This window comes from Podarcis muralis, chromosome 1 (genome assembly GCF_964188315.1).
Source record: "Podarcis muralis chromosome 1, rPodMur119.hap1.1, whole genome shotgun sequence".
NCBI lineage: Eukaryota > Metazoa > Chordata > Lepidosauria > Squamata > Lacertidae > Podarcis > Podarcis muralis.
In genome coordinates this window covers 40,129,883-40,140,999 of record NC_135655.1, presented here as the reverse complement: position 1 = coordinate 40,140,999, position 11,117 = coordinate 40,129,883, and positions in this window count along the sequence as shown.

Here is an 11,117-nt window from a genome sequence, read left to right as displayed (position 1 = left end):
AGGTACACACACAAGCATAAATCTGTATTGTTACATTATGTATATAGGCTTCGTGTAGCATAAATATGAAAGGTCCGTTAGCAGCTTGGTCCTGTAATCTGCTATCAGAGCTGGTCCAAGGCACCTTTCTGCCTGAGGCAAAAATGGCATGCCTTCCTGATTCCACGTGCAAATGCCAGCCAAGGTAGCTGAACCTTACTGGCAGCAGGACAGCATCCTTGACCACATCTGCAAGTTATCCTAGATCAGGGGTCTGCAACCCGCGGCTCCGGAGCTGCATGTGGCTCTTTTACACCTTTGCCGCGGCTCCGGGGCGGATACTAGCGAGGGGAGGAGGCGGGCGCTGTACTGGCTGTGACGTTGCATGGGGGCAGTGTGTGCGTTAGTCACGCACCGTCCTGACGTCACCTTCCCAGTTTTGCAGCTCCCATATTTTTTTTCTTCGGAAACGGGTCCAAGTGGCTCTTTTTGTCTTAAAGGTTGCAGACCCCTGTCCTAGATGGTGTAAGAGCAGTTCTCCACAGTGCTGTTCTCGTAGATGGTGTAAGAGCAGTTCTCCACAGTGCTGTTCTCCAGATCTACTGTCTGGGGCAGCTGCCTCACTCTGCCAAATGCTTCAGCCGGCCATTCCCAGTATACAGTGGTACGTTGGTTCTCAAACTTAATCCGTTCCAGAAGTCCGTTCCAAAACCAAAGCGTTCCAAAACCAAGGTGCACTTTCCCATAGAAAGTAAAACTGGCTTTTGCAAAACGGATTAATCCATTCCAGACTTTTAAGAACAACCCCTAAAACAGCAATTTAACATGAATTTTACTATCTAACGAGACCATTGATCCATAAAATGAAAGCAATAATCAATGTGCTGTCCTATAAAATAAATAAGACAGTATTGTAGATGATAAAAATTAAAAAAAAATAAAATCTTATTTGGACAGATGATAGTCATTGTTTGGATGGGGATGGGGGGTGGCTTTTATCCATTTCTGCAGTCACACAATCAATCAGCTGAACTAGGTTCCATACAGTCACAAAAACAAATTAACCGAAAAAGCCTCAAAAACAAAAATGCAAAATAAATAGCAAAAACAAAAGCGTCAAATACAGTGGTACCTTGGTTCTCTTAACTTAATCTGTTCCGGGAGTCCATTTGACTTCAGAAATGTTCGAAAACCAAGGTGCGGCTTCTGATTGGTGCAGGTGCCCCGGAAACAATAGCTGACAGCCACATCGGATGTTAGGCTTCCGAAAAAACGTTCCAAAACTGGAACACTTACTTCCGGGTTTTTGGTGTTTGGGAACCAAGGTACCACTGTACTCAAGACACTTACAGGCGATAGTTCTTGCAAAAGAAAACCACTGTGCTCCTGTACTGACACCACAATCCTCTCCCAGCACAGTAATGTAGTGTAGTTTAGAATGTGCAAGAGCTGTCCACTGCAAGTGGAGAAACCACAGTGAAAATCAACTGATGTGAACTTGCCTCAGGTAGAAATGTGCCAGGTGGTGGTCTGCATGCCACTACAATTTTCTAGGCACTGAAAAAAGAGGTGTGTGGTTGTACAACACTGTTGTGTTCCTTCTTTCTGCCATGCTCATGTGGCTCCTATTGAAGGCAGACAAATTTCTAAGTGGGGCTAAGGATGTCTTTGCACATCTCCCCAGTCCAGTTTTTGAAGTGCTCATTCAAAGCAGTCAGTTCCAGAAACCACCCGTCCCCTTTGCAGCGTAGAAATAATCTGCAGGAACGAGAGATAGCGTTGTGTATTCTGTGCAGGGTAAGTGCTACACAAAATCGCATACTGTTGTTGCTGTTGTTTAGTCGTTTAGTCGTGTCCGACTCCTCGTGACCCCATGGACCAGAGCACGCCAGGTACTCCTGTCTTCCACTGCCTCCCGCAGTTTGGTCAAACTCATGCTGGTAGCTTCGAGAACACTATCCAACCATCTCGTCCTCTGTCGTCCCCTTCTCCTTGTGCCCTCCATCTTTCCCAACATCAGGTTCTTTTCCAGGGAGTCTTCTCTTCTCATGAGGTGGCCAAAGTATTGGAGCCTCAGCTTCAGGATCTGTCCTTCCAGTGAGCATTCAGGGCTGATTTCCTTAAGAATGGATAGGTTTGTTCTTCTTGCAGTCCATGGGACTCTCAAGAGTCTCCTCCAACACCATAATTCAAAAGCATCAATTCTTCGGCGATCAGCCTTCTTTATGGTCCAGCTCTCACTTCCATACATCCCTACTGGGAAAACCATAGATTTTACCATACAGACCTTTGTCGGCAAGGTGATGTCTCTGCTTTTTAAGATGCTGTCTAGGTTTGATGCCTTTTATAAACCTGCATTTGTAGGGTCTCATTATTATAACTGATACCTAAGAGGACTTCACTTTGACTAAACATATCCTTGATTTTTAGGCTATGGAAGAACAGTAACCATTCAGCTGCTATTTGGCTGAATTTGTAGTCTTTTTCAGATGGTTCTGGAGCCAAAGCAGGTGATTATATAGGCCAGCGCTGAGGTTAAAGAATTTAGCTGAATGACGATCTGTGTTTATTTCCATCCAAAACGAACAGAGGTATCAACCTTCATTGCTTTGACATTTGTTGGCAGCAAAATAGTTCGCAAATATTTTAGCCTTTGTTGGCATTAATGAATATTAACATTCCTAGATATGTCTAATCTCACCAAGTTCAATGGGGCTTACTCCTGGATAAGTGGGTATAGGATTGCAGCCTTAACTGGGTGTTCAGTTGAGAATCTCACGTTGCTGAAATGTCAAACACACTTTAGAGTCAAAAAGTCATGGCTATTTCACATGCTACATGGCAGCAAACGTGGGTTTCCCTTCAAGTGTACTCAACAGGGAGCCAATTTCCGCTCAGTACCAAATGCATCTGTTTGATACATAGGCTTGCGTGCATTTGATTGATTAAATAATTAAGCAAAGATTTATTAGCCACCTTTCACCAGCAGGTTGCTGGCGGTGTACAAACATGTGAATTAAAACTATTCATACTAAATTAAATGCAAAAGCCAGCAAATAAACATAACATAAACAAGAGTAGGCAGACTGAAAAAATGAAACAAAAATCAAAGTAGAACAGTTAAAACTAAATGTATGTTAAAATGCCTGGGCAAAATATAAAAACACAAAATGCAACCTGAATCCAAAAGAATTGTCATGTCTTTGCATTTGTTGCATTCACACTGCACATGTATATCTAAAGGGAGGGGGGAAGGAAATGTAAATTTCTATGTTACAGTATTTTATTTTGGAGCACTAAATCAAGAGTGACCCAATCAATTGGTGTTCATAATATTTAAATACTCAGCCTACAGAAGCACAAATAAATTGACACACCTTTAAAAGTGGACAAACTACTCAAAATTATTTCATTTGATTTGGATTACTTGGAATTTATTTTATTTTAAAACTCATTCTGTTTTAGTTCATTAAGATTATACACAGATGAATATCACTTGTGCATATACAAAGATCTATATAAACAAAAAATATGTTCCCCATTTTTCTCTCTTGAGGGATACAAATATATATATAATTGTTTATTTTGAAGTTGTCTGAGCTCATTTGCCAATTGTAAATGTGAATTTGGGGGAGGGGGTGTGCGAAAATTTTATCAGGGACCACAGGTTTGGCATACTGGAATGTATTTAGCAAGAGAAACAGAGAGCAATGTTTTAAAGTAATCATCTATTGCAATAATCTATTTTATTTTTGTTAAACAGGAAAAAAGCAAAAAATTCTGTTACTTTTGTAACTGAAACTAAATGACATCCTTAATACATTTTTTAAAAACTAACTTTATACTTCATATTGTGCTTCTACTGCCTGTGTCAGTACAAAATGAACACAAAGATTTTCCAGATAGTGTTCCTTTTTTGCTTTTAAATAAAATTTACTGGGAGAATTACTGAGAAAGTAAATGCAGGGATTTAGAAGTAAATAAATAAATGGAAAAAGGGAGAGAGAGAGAGAGAGAGAGAGAGAGAGAGAGAGAGAGGGTGTGCTGTCTTAATTTTCATCCCAAACTTACAGACATCCTGCCTGGCAACAGTATGAAAAGAGAAAGGAGGGTTACATTTTCCTATTCAATAATAAGCTATGGAAGTAGCATGGGGTAGAGTCTCTAGGAAATCTACTCTTTCTTTGAAAAAATGTCATTGGTGAGATAGGAGATTGGCACCACAATGAGCAAAATATAGTGAGGGCTGATACGCATTGTCAGCTAGAATTTGGGTTAAGACACTGACTTTTGTCTGCACGGTATCCACCTTCCAAAGACGATGGAAGATGCAAAATTGCAAGCCCCCCGCCCCACCCCCTCTCCTTCTCTTTGGTTAATGTGGTCTATACAAGTGAATAATGTATAAGAAGATGTTCCCTTGATAATGTCACAATTATTCATTGTAAAGCCATAAACTCAAATATTCACATTAACAGTTAAGGTATTATTTTTCTTCTCTGAAATTAAGTGAGTGGCATCAGTGGTCATAAATGAGAGCATTCATCAAAGGCGCAGGCCATGGCCGAGGATTAAGCGAATGCTGATGAAGTGTCCAGATTCCCATAACTTGGAATGGGGCTGCATTCAGCATTCCTTTATTATCCATCTGCCACATAACAAAAAGGCTCATATATTTAATGCAGGTTTGCCCTAGGCCACGTAATAGGATTAGGAATAATTTCTACAAATTTACAAAAACAAATCACATGGGAAGGCTTAGAATTTGCTAATAATTTCTCCATAGCTGGGAGATCAAAGGGATGTAGGAGTCCAGAGCCAGGCGGTAGTTTGACCCTGGCCAAGGTTTCTTAATGAAAGGGTTAATCTTCTCAGAGGTGACCATAGAGGAGCAAATAGTGTGACCAAAGGCAGATTCAGGCCTCTGAAAGTCTGGCAAGTATGACAGCGAGAAAACATTTACAGAATAAGAGTACATTTTCTGGCTGGGGAAATCAGACAAATTAAACTTGCAAAACTTTCATTGAAATGTGTTTTAGGCAAAAGGGAGAGGAATGGGTGATCTAACAGAGGATCAAAGTGTTAACTAATTCTTTCGGAATATGCCGTGGATCTGAAATGTTCAGCTGTTTCTCAGGGAAAGATGCTTTTTTTCAGATGAATGCACAGCGAGTATACTTGTTTAATTCATTATTTAAAGAGAGAGAGAGAACGAAGAGCCGCCTTCTAAAAACACCCAGTTGTACAGGTGAGTTTATCCAGGCAAGTCCTTAAAACAGCTTTTGAAGCGACGGTTGCTCCCCACCCCACCCTCACTGCAAGTTAATAGTGAAACACTTTTATTCTCGTACATGTCTTATCATTTCCCATTACATATCAAACTGGCCACATAAACAACAGCTAAAAAGATTTTTTTTAAATGGTGATATCGGTTTTTTTGCTCTGATGTTTTTGCTACCTCCTTTTATTCTGAATCTACCTTTTTTCTAAATTGCAGGGGCGGCAAGCTTTACCGCGATGAGATGGCTGAAACATCTCTTTTAATTTTATCTTCATTTGTGGGCTTCAGGTCATCTGTAGGGGAGAAAGTGCTACCCTTTTTCCCTTTGAATAGCAAGCATGTGATCATGGCACCTCCTGGACTATGACCTGCTCAAACAAGTCTAAACATCTAAACACAATCCTTCATAGCTGTGATCTCCCCCCCGCTTTTTTAACCTATTAGGCTACTCATCAAATAGAGGATTAAATATAGAAGCCTTCTAATGAAGGTAGTGAATAATTTAGTGCAGCTGCACAAAAGCATTTGCCAGACATTTGAGCATGGGTGAAGATCCTATTTCCAGGCCGCCTGTCTTTTCGGGAAGGATTTCCGATCAAAAGTCTAGATCAAACTTCAGATACGCTAGGTATGCCTGAACCTTTCTCCTTTTGTCTCAGCGTACACTTTGATGGCAAGAAAAATCACTGGCGGGAATGCCTAAAGGAAGCATTTCCCCCTAACTTACAGTGGACTCAAAAACATTTATAGCACACAACAATTCTTTCTATCTAGCCTCGGGTCCTATGCTATCACTTCATCCATTATGTGCAGTCATGGTTAGGGACTGGATGCTGTGGACCAGACACGTTTAAAAATAAATGCAGGGGTGGAATGGCAAATAGCAGTGATTGAGCATCCTTCACCCCTCTCCTCCCAGCCTAGTACCCCATCACTTGGCAGAATGAAGCCCTGCTAAGACCAAGCATATTTTTACAATGGCTGCTAGCTACTTTGGGTTTACTATCAAAGAAACAAAGGTCTCCTGATAACATTTGAAGGTTTTCTTTACGTTGGCTAGGGATGGAGGAGAATTTAATGCAGCCTGCATTTGTAAATAAACAGATCTAATTTCTACTTCCAGATTCATAGAATCATAGAATTGTAGTGTTGAAAAGGACACCCCCCCAAGGGTCATCTAGTTCAGCTCCCTGCAATGCAGGAATCTCAGCTAAAGCATCCATGACAGATGGCCATCCAACCTCTGCTTAAAAACCTCCAAGAAAGGAGAGTCCACTACTTCCCAAAGGACACTGCTCCACTGTCAAACAGCTTTTACTGTCAGAAAGTTTTTCCTGATGTTTAGTCAAAAACTCCTTTCTCGTAACTTGAAGCCATTGGTTCAAGTCCTATCCTCCAGAGCAGGAGAAAACAAGCTTGTTCCCTTTCCCATGTCATAGAATCATAGAATCATAGAATCATAGAATCATAGAATCATAGAGTTGGAAGAGACCACAAGGGCCATCGAGTCCAACCCCCTGCCAAGCAGGAAACACCATCAGAGCACTCCTGACATATGGTTGTCAAGCCTCTGCTTAAAGACCTCCAAAGAAGGAGACTCCACCACACTCCTTGGCAGCAAATTCCACTGTCGAACAGCTCTTACTGTCAGGAAGTTCTTCCTAATGTTTAGGTGGAATCTTCTTTCTTGTAGTTTGGATCCATTGCTCCGTGTCCGCTTCTCTGGAGCAGCAGAAAACAGCCTTTCTCCCTCCTCTATGTGACATCCTTTTATATATTTGAACATGGCTATCATATCACCCCTTAACCTCCTCTTCTCCAGGCTAAACATGCCCAGCTCCCTTAGCAGTTCCTCATAAGGCATCATGTGACAGCCTTTAAGTTATTTGAAGATGACTATCATATCTCCTCCTTCAAGTTCTCCTCGTAAGGCTTGGTTTCCAGACCTTTGATCATCTTGGTTGCCCTCCTGTGCACATGTTCCAGCTTGTCTTAAATTGTGGTGCCCAGAATTGGACACAGGATACCAAGTGTAGTCTGACTAAGACCGAATAGAGTGGTACTATTACTTCCCTTCATCTGCACACTATACTTTTGTTGATTCATATACAGATCAGAACATAATTATCCTGCATATTCCACACCTCTCCAAATTCTGCAGTAGACGCTTCAGCTCAAAAACACCCCCAAAATACAATTTGGCGAGTTTCCTTAAAAGCAGCTCAGTTGGAAAAACTAAGAAAAGCTCAACAACTTTGGCCAAGAGAAAAAGAAAAAAAGCCCAGCAACTTTTGTGACTGGATTTTCACCTTTTGAAATATGGCAACCCTATCTCAGCAGCCTTAAGAAACATCCGTTCCCAGGATTCTTTGGGCGAAGCCATGACTGTTCAAGTGGTGTAAGATGAATGGTGTGGATGTGGCCTTTGCCTAATGGTAGGGTAGGCCCAGGGTCTTTTTTGGCCGGAACTTGCCGGAACTGAGGTGGGCGCCATTGCCATGATAAGGAGGGAGGCATTCATGGCCAATGTATTCTTCCTGCTTTGCAGAAACAGCACTTTTGATTTCGTTATTGTTCTGCATCCCAGCCAGCACATCCTAACCAGTACTTGAGGCTTAATGATAGAGCTCTCTTGCTTCTTAAAGGCCCCCAGGATGTCATGTGGGCACCCCAGACTTTGAACCCACCCCCATTTTCAACACTCCTGACATTTAATCTGTTTTGCTTTGGCTGTTCCTGCCCCTTCCCTCCTGTTCTGGGAGAGTGTGAGCTGATGCCATCCTAACCACCAAGAAGTGTGCAACCAAGGAGGTCCAGTGTGTGTGTGGAGGGGGAAGTTAAAGGGAAGGACTGCTCTTAACTCTCCTGCTGCTAAAAGCCCAGCCTGCTGTAACTCAATATTTCCTTCTCACTCGTGTCCCTTGTAAAAGCCTAGCAAGATGTCTGTCACTAACACTAAAATAAACATCACCATCTGTTGGTAAAATGACATTATTACTTCACTCAGGGATGTGACAAGGGGCAAGGAGAGTGAAATAATGGGAAACAAAATCAATTAGACTGACGGACTTCAGAAAGAAGACTGATGGGAACAACAGCAGGGAAACATATTGGGAGCCGTTTACAATTGAAATGTGAGGTTTAACACTTTGGAGCTGTATGCAGGCAGCCAACTTCTATAACTACAAATGCACAAAAGAGAAGCAGTTTTACTTAAACACTTTATTACCCCTGACTCACAAGGCGATTGTCAGCACTTCGGCGTGGAATGGCTCCATCCATATAGACAATACTTTGCAGGAAACAGGGAAGCAGCTGGCTTGGATTTTTATTTATTTATTTCATAAGTGTGGGGTGCAGGGGGAGAGCTTGGGGTATGCGTGTATGTCTTACTTTCAGAGTTAAGGGATTGTGTGCTAATAGGGTCACTGAACTCTCCCTTTCCAGATGGCTGGTCTAGCCACTTTCTCCCTGCCCTGACTCTGATATTGGAAGTGAATTGGGAATGGAGAGATGTGTGACTGGAGCTATGCCTGGAGGTGATACAAAGAAGGGATGAGAATCCAGAAGCTTTTGGGGGATAATGTTTTAGTGGGCGAGAGAAGTATGTATTTGGACAGGATAGATATGAGCAGAGAGAGCCAGGGAAGGGTGGTGGTTAAAGTCCTGGATTAGGACTGGGGAATACAGGTTCAAATCTTCACTCAGCCACAAAGCTCACGGGGTGAGCCTGAGTCAGTCACACTCTCTCAGCCAAGACTTCCTCTCAGGGTTGCTGTGAGGATCAGATATCCCCGCGGCGGGGTGAGCTCCCGTCGTTCGGTCCCAGCTCCTGCCCACCTAGCAGTTCGAAAGCACCTCTAAGTGCAAGTAGATAAATAGGTACCGCTTTATAGCGGGAAGGTAAACAGTGTTTCCGTGTGCGGCACTGGTGCTGGCTCATCAGTGCAGCTTCGTCACGCTGGCCACGTAACCCGGAAGTGTCTTCGGAAGAAGGCCGGCCTCTTAAGTGAGATGAGCGCACAACCCTAAAGTCAGTCACGACTGGCCCGTACGGGCAGGGGTACCATTACCTTTACCTTTTTACCTATATTATAGGGACGCTGGTGGCGCTGTGGGTTAAACCACAGAATCTAGGACTTGCTGATCAGATGGTCTGCGGTTCGAATCCCTGTGACGGGGTGAGCTCCTGTTGCTCGGTCCCTGCTCCTGCCCACCTAGCAGTTCGAAAGCACGTCAAAGTGCAAGTAGATAAATAGGTGGGAAGGTAAATAGCGTTTTCATGCGCTGCTCTGGTTCGCCAGAAGCAGCTTAGTCATGCTGGCCACATGACCCGGAAGCTGTATGCCGGCTCCCTCGGCCTATAGAGTGAGATGAGCACCGCAACCCCAGAGTCGTCGGTGACTGGACCTAATGGTCAGAGGTCCCTTTACCTTTACCTATATTATTAAAAGTACAACAATAAAGCAACCAGTGTCATTTATAGAAATGCAACGTAACTTTAAACTCTGTGGGTTGGATCCCAGAAGGGACTGAAGGGTGTGTGTGTGCAATTTTCATCATTTTCCCATTCTTCCAGCAGGCCCATGGGGTATTTCCCATGCTGCTGTAGAGATTCCCTCAGCCTTCCGGAGCAGCTTTTTGGGGTGAGAGAGATTTCAGGAGAAATAAACAACAACCCCCTCCTTCCCTCAGAAGGAGAGTCTCATGGGTAGCCTGGATCCAATGCTAAGGAAGTCATCAGAGTCCTGCTGGATCAGGGCAAAGGCTCCGATAGTCCAGCATCCCATTCCCACATTGGCGAACCAGATGCCTATGGGAAGCAGGACCTCAGTGAAACAGCACTCTGCTACTTCCCAGCAATGGTGGAGGCAGAATACAGTCGTTCCTGCCAGTCAGTGATAGTTCTCATCCTGTGTTCTCATCCTGAAGCAAAGTTCTTAACCAGTGTGGTGTAGTGGTTAAGAGCGGTAGACTCGTAATCTGGGGAACCGGGTTTGCGTCTCCGCTCCTCCACATGCAGCTGCTGGGTGACCTTGGGCTAGTCACACTTCTCTGAAGTCTCTCAGCCCCACTCACCTCACGGTGTTTGTTGTCGGGGAGGAAGGGAAAGGAGAATGTTAGCCGCTTTGAGACTCCTTCAGGGGAATGAAAGGTGGGATATCAAGTCCAAACTCCTCTTCTTCTTCTTTTTCCATACATTTGTCTAATTCTTTTTTAAAGCCATCCATGATGGTGGCCATCAGTACACCTTGTGGGAGCGATAGTAAAGTCCTGTGTGGCAACTTCTGAAGAACACACTAAGGATCTTGCAGACCCTGTACTAATGCTAAACTTAGTGTGCCCCAGTGCCGTCCATTTCACATATGCAGAACATGTTATTTTAGTCATGGTGTGAGGTATACTCTGCCCAGCACCTTTAGCTTCCAGAGGCCAGACCTTTATTTGGACCACAGGCCAACTTTGTGAGGTGGGCAAAGCAGCCAACCAGTCAATCACATGGTGCCATTATGACATCGCATGATTGGCAGGTGGGTGTCCCATCCACCTGTCAAAATCCCTTGTGTGGGATGTTGGATGGGGGCAGGAAGCTGCTTAGAGCAACTTGCACATTTCTTTGCAAACCTGCTCATGCTAAAGCTTGCCACCCTGCTGTCAACAGATTATGGGTTACAACAGTACATTTCAGCTGTACTGTAGGGTAGTGCCACACAATGAAATCTGATGCAGGTCCAGAAAGTCATAATACTGGCGCGTTCCAGAATCTTTCTGACTTCTTGTGCATGTGAGCACTTTTAGACCAGGGCTGGGTTGGCGTTCCAAAAAATACTCCAGACTTCTTTCAGTGCTCTCTGGT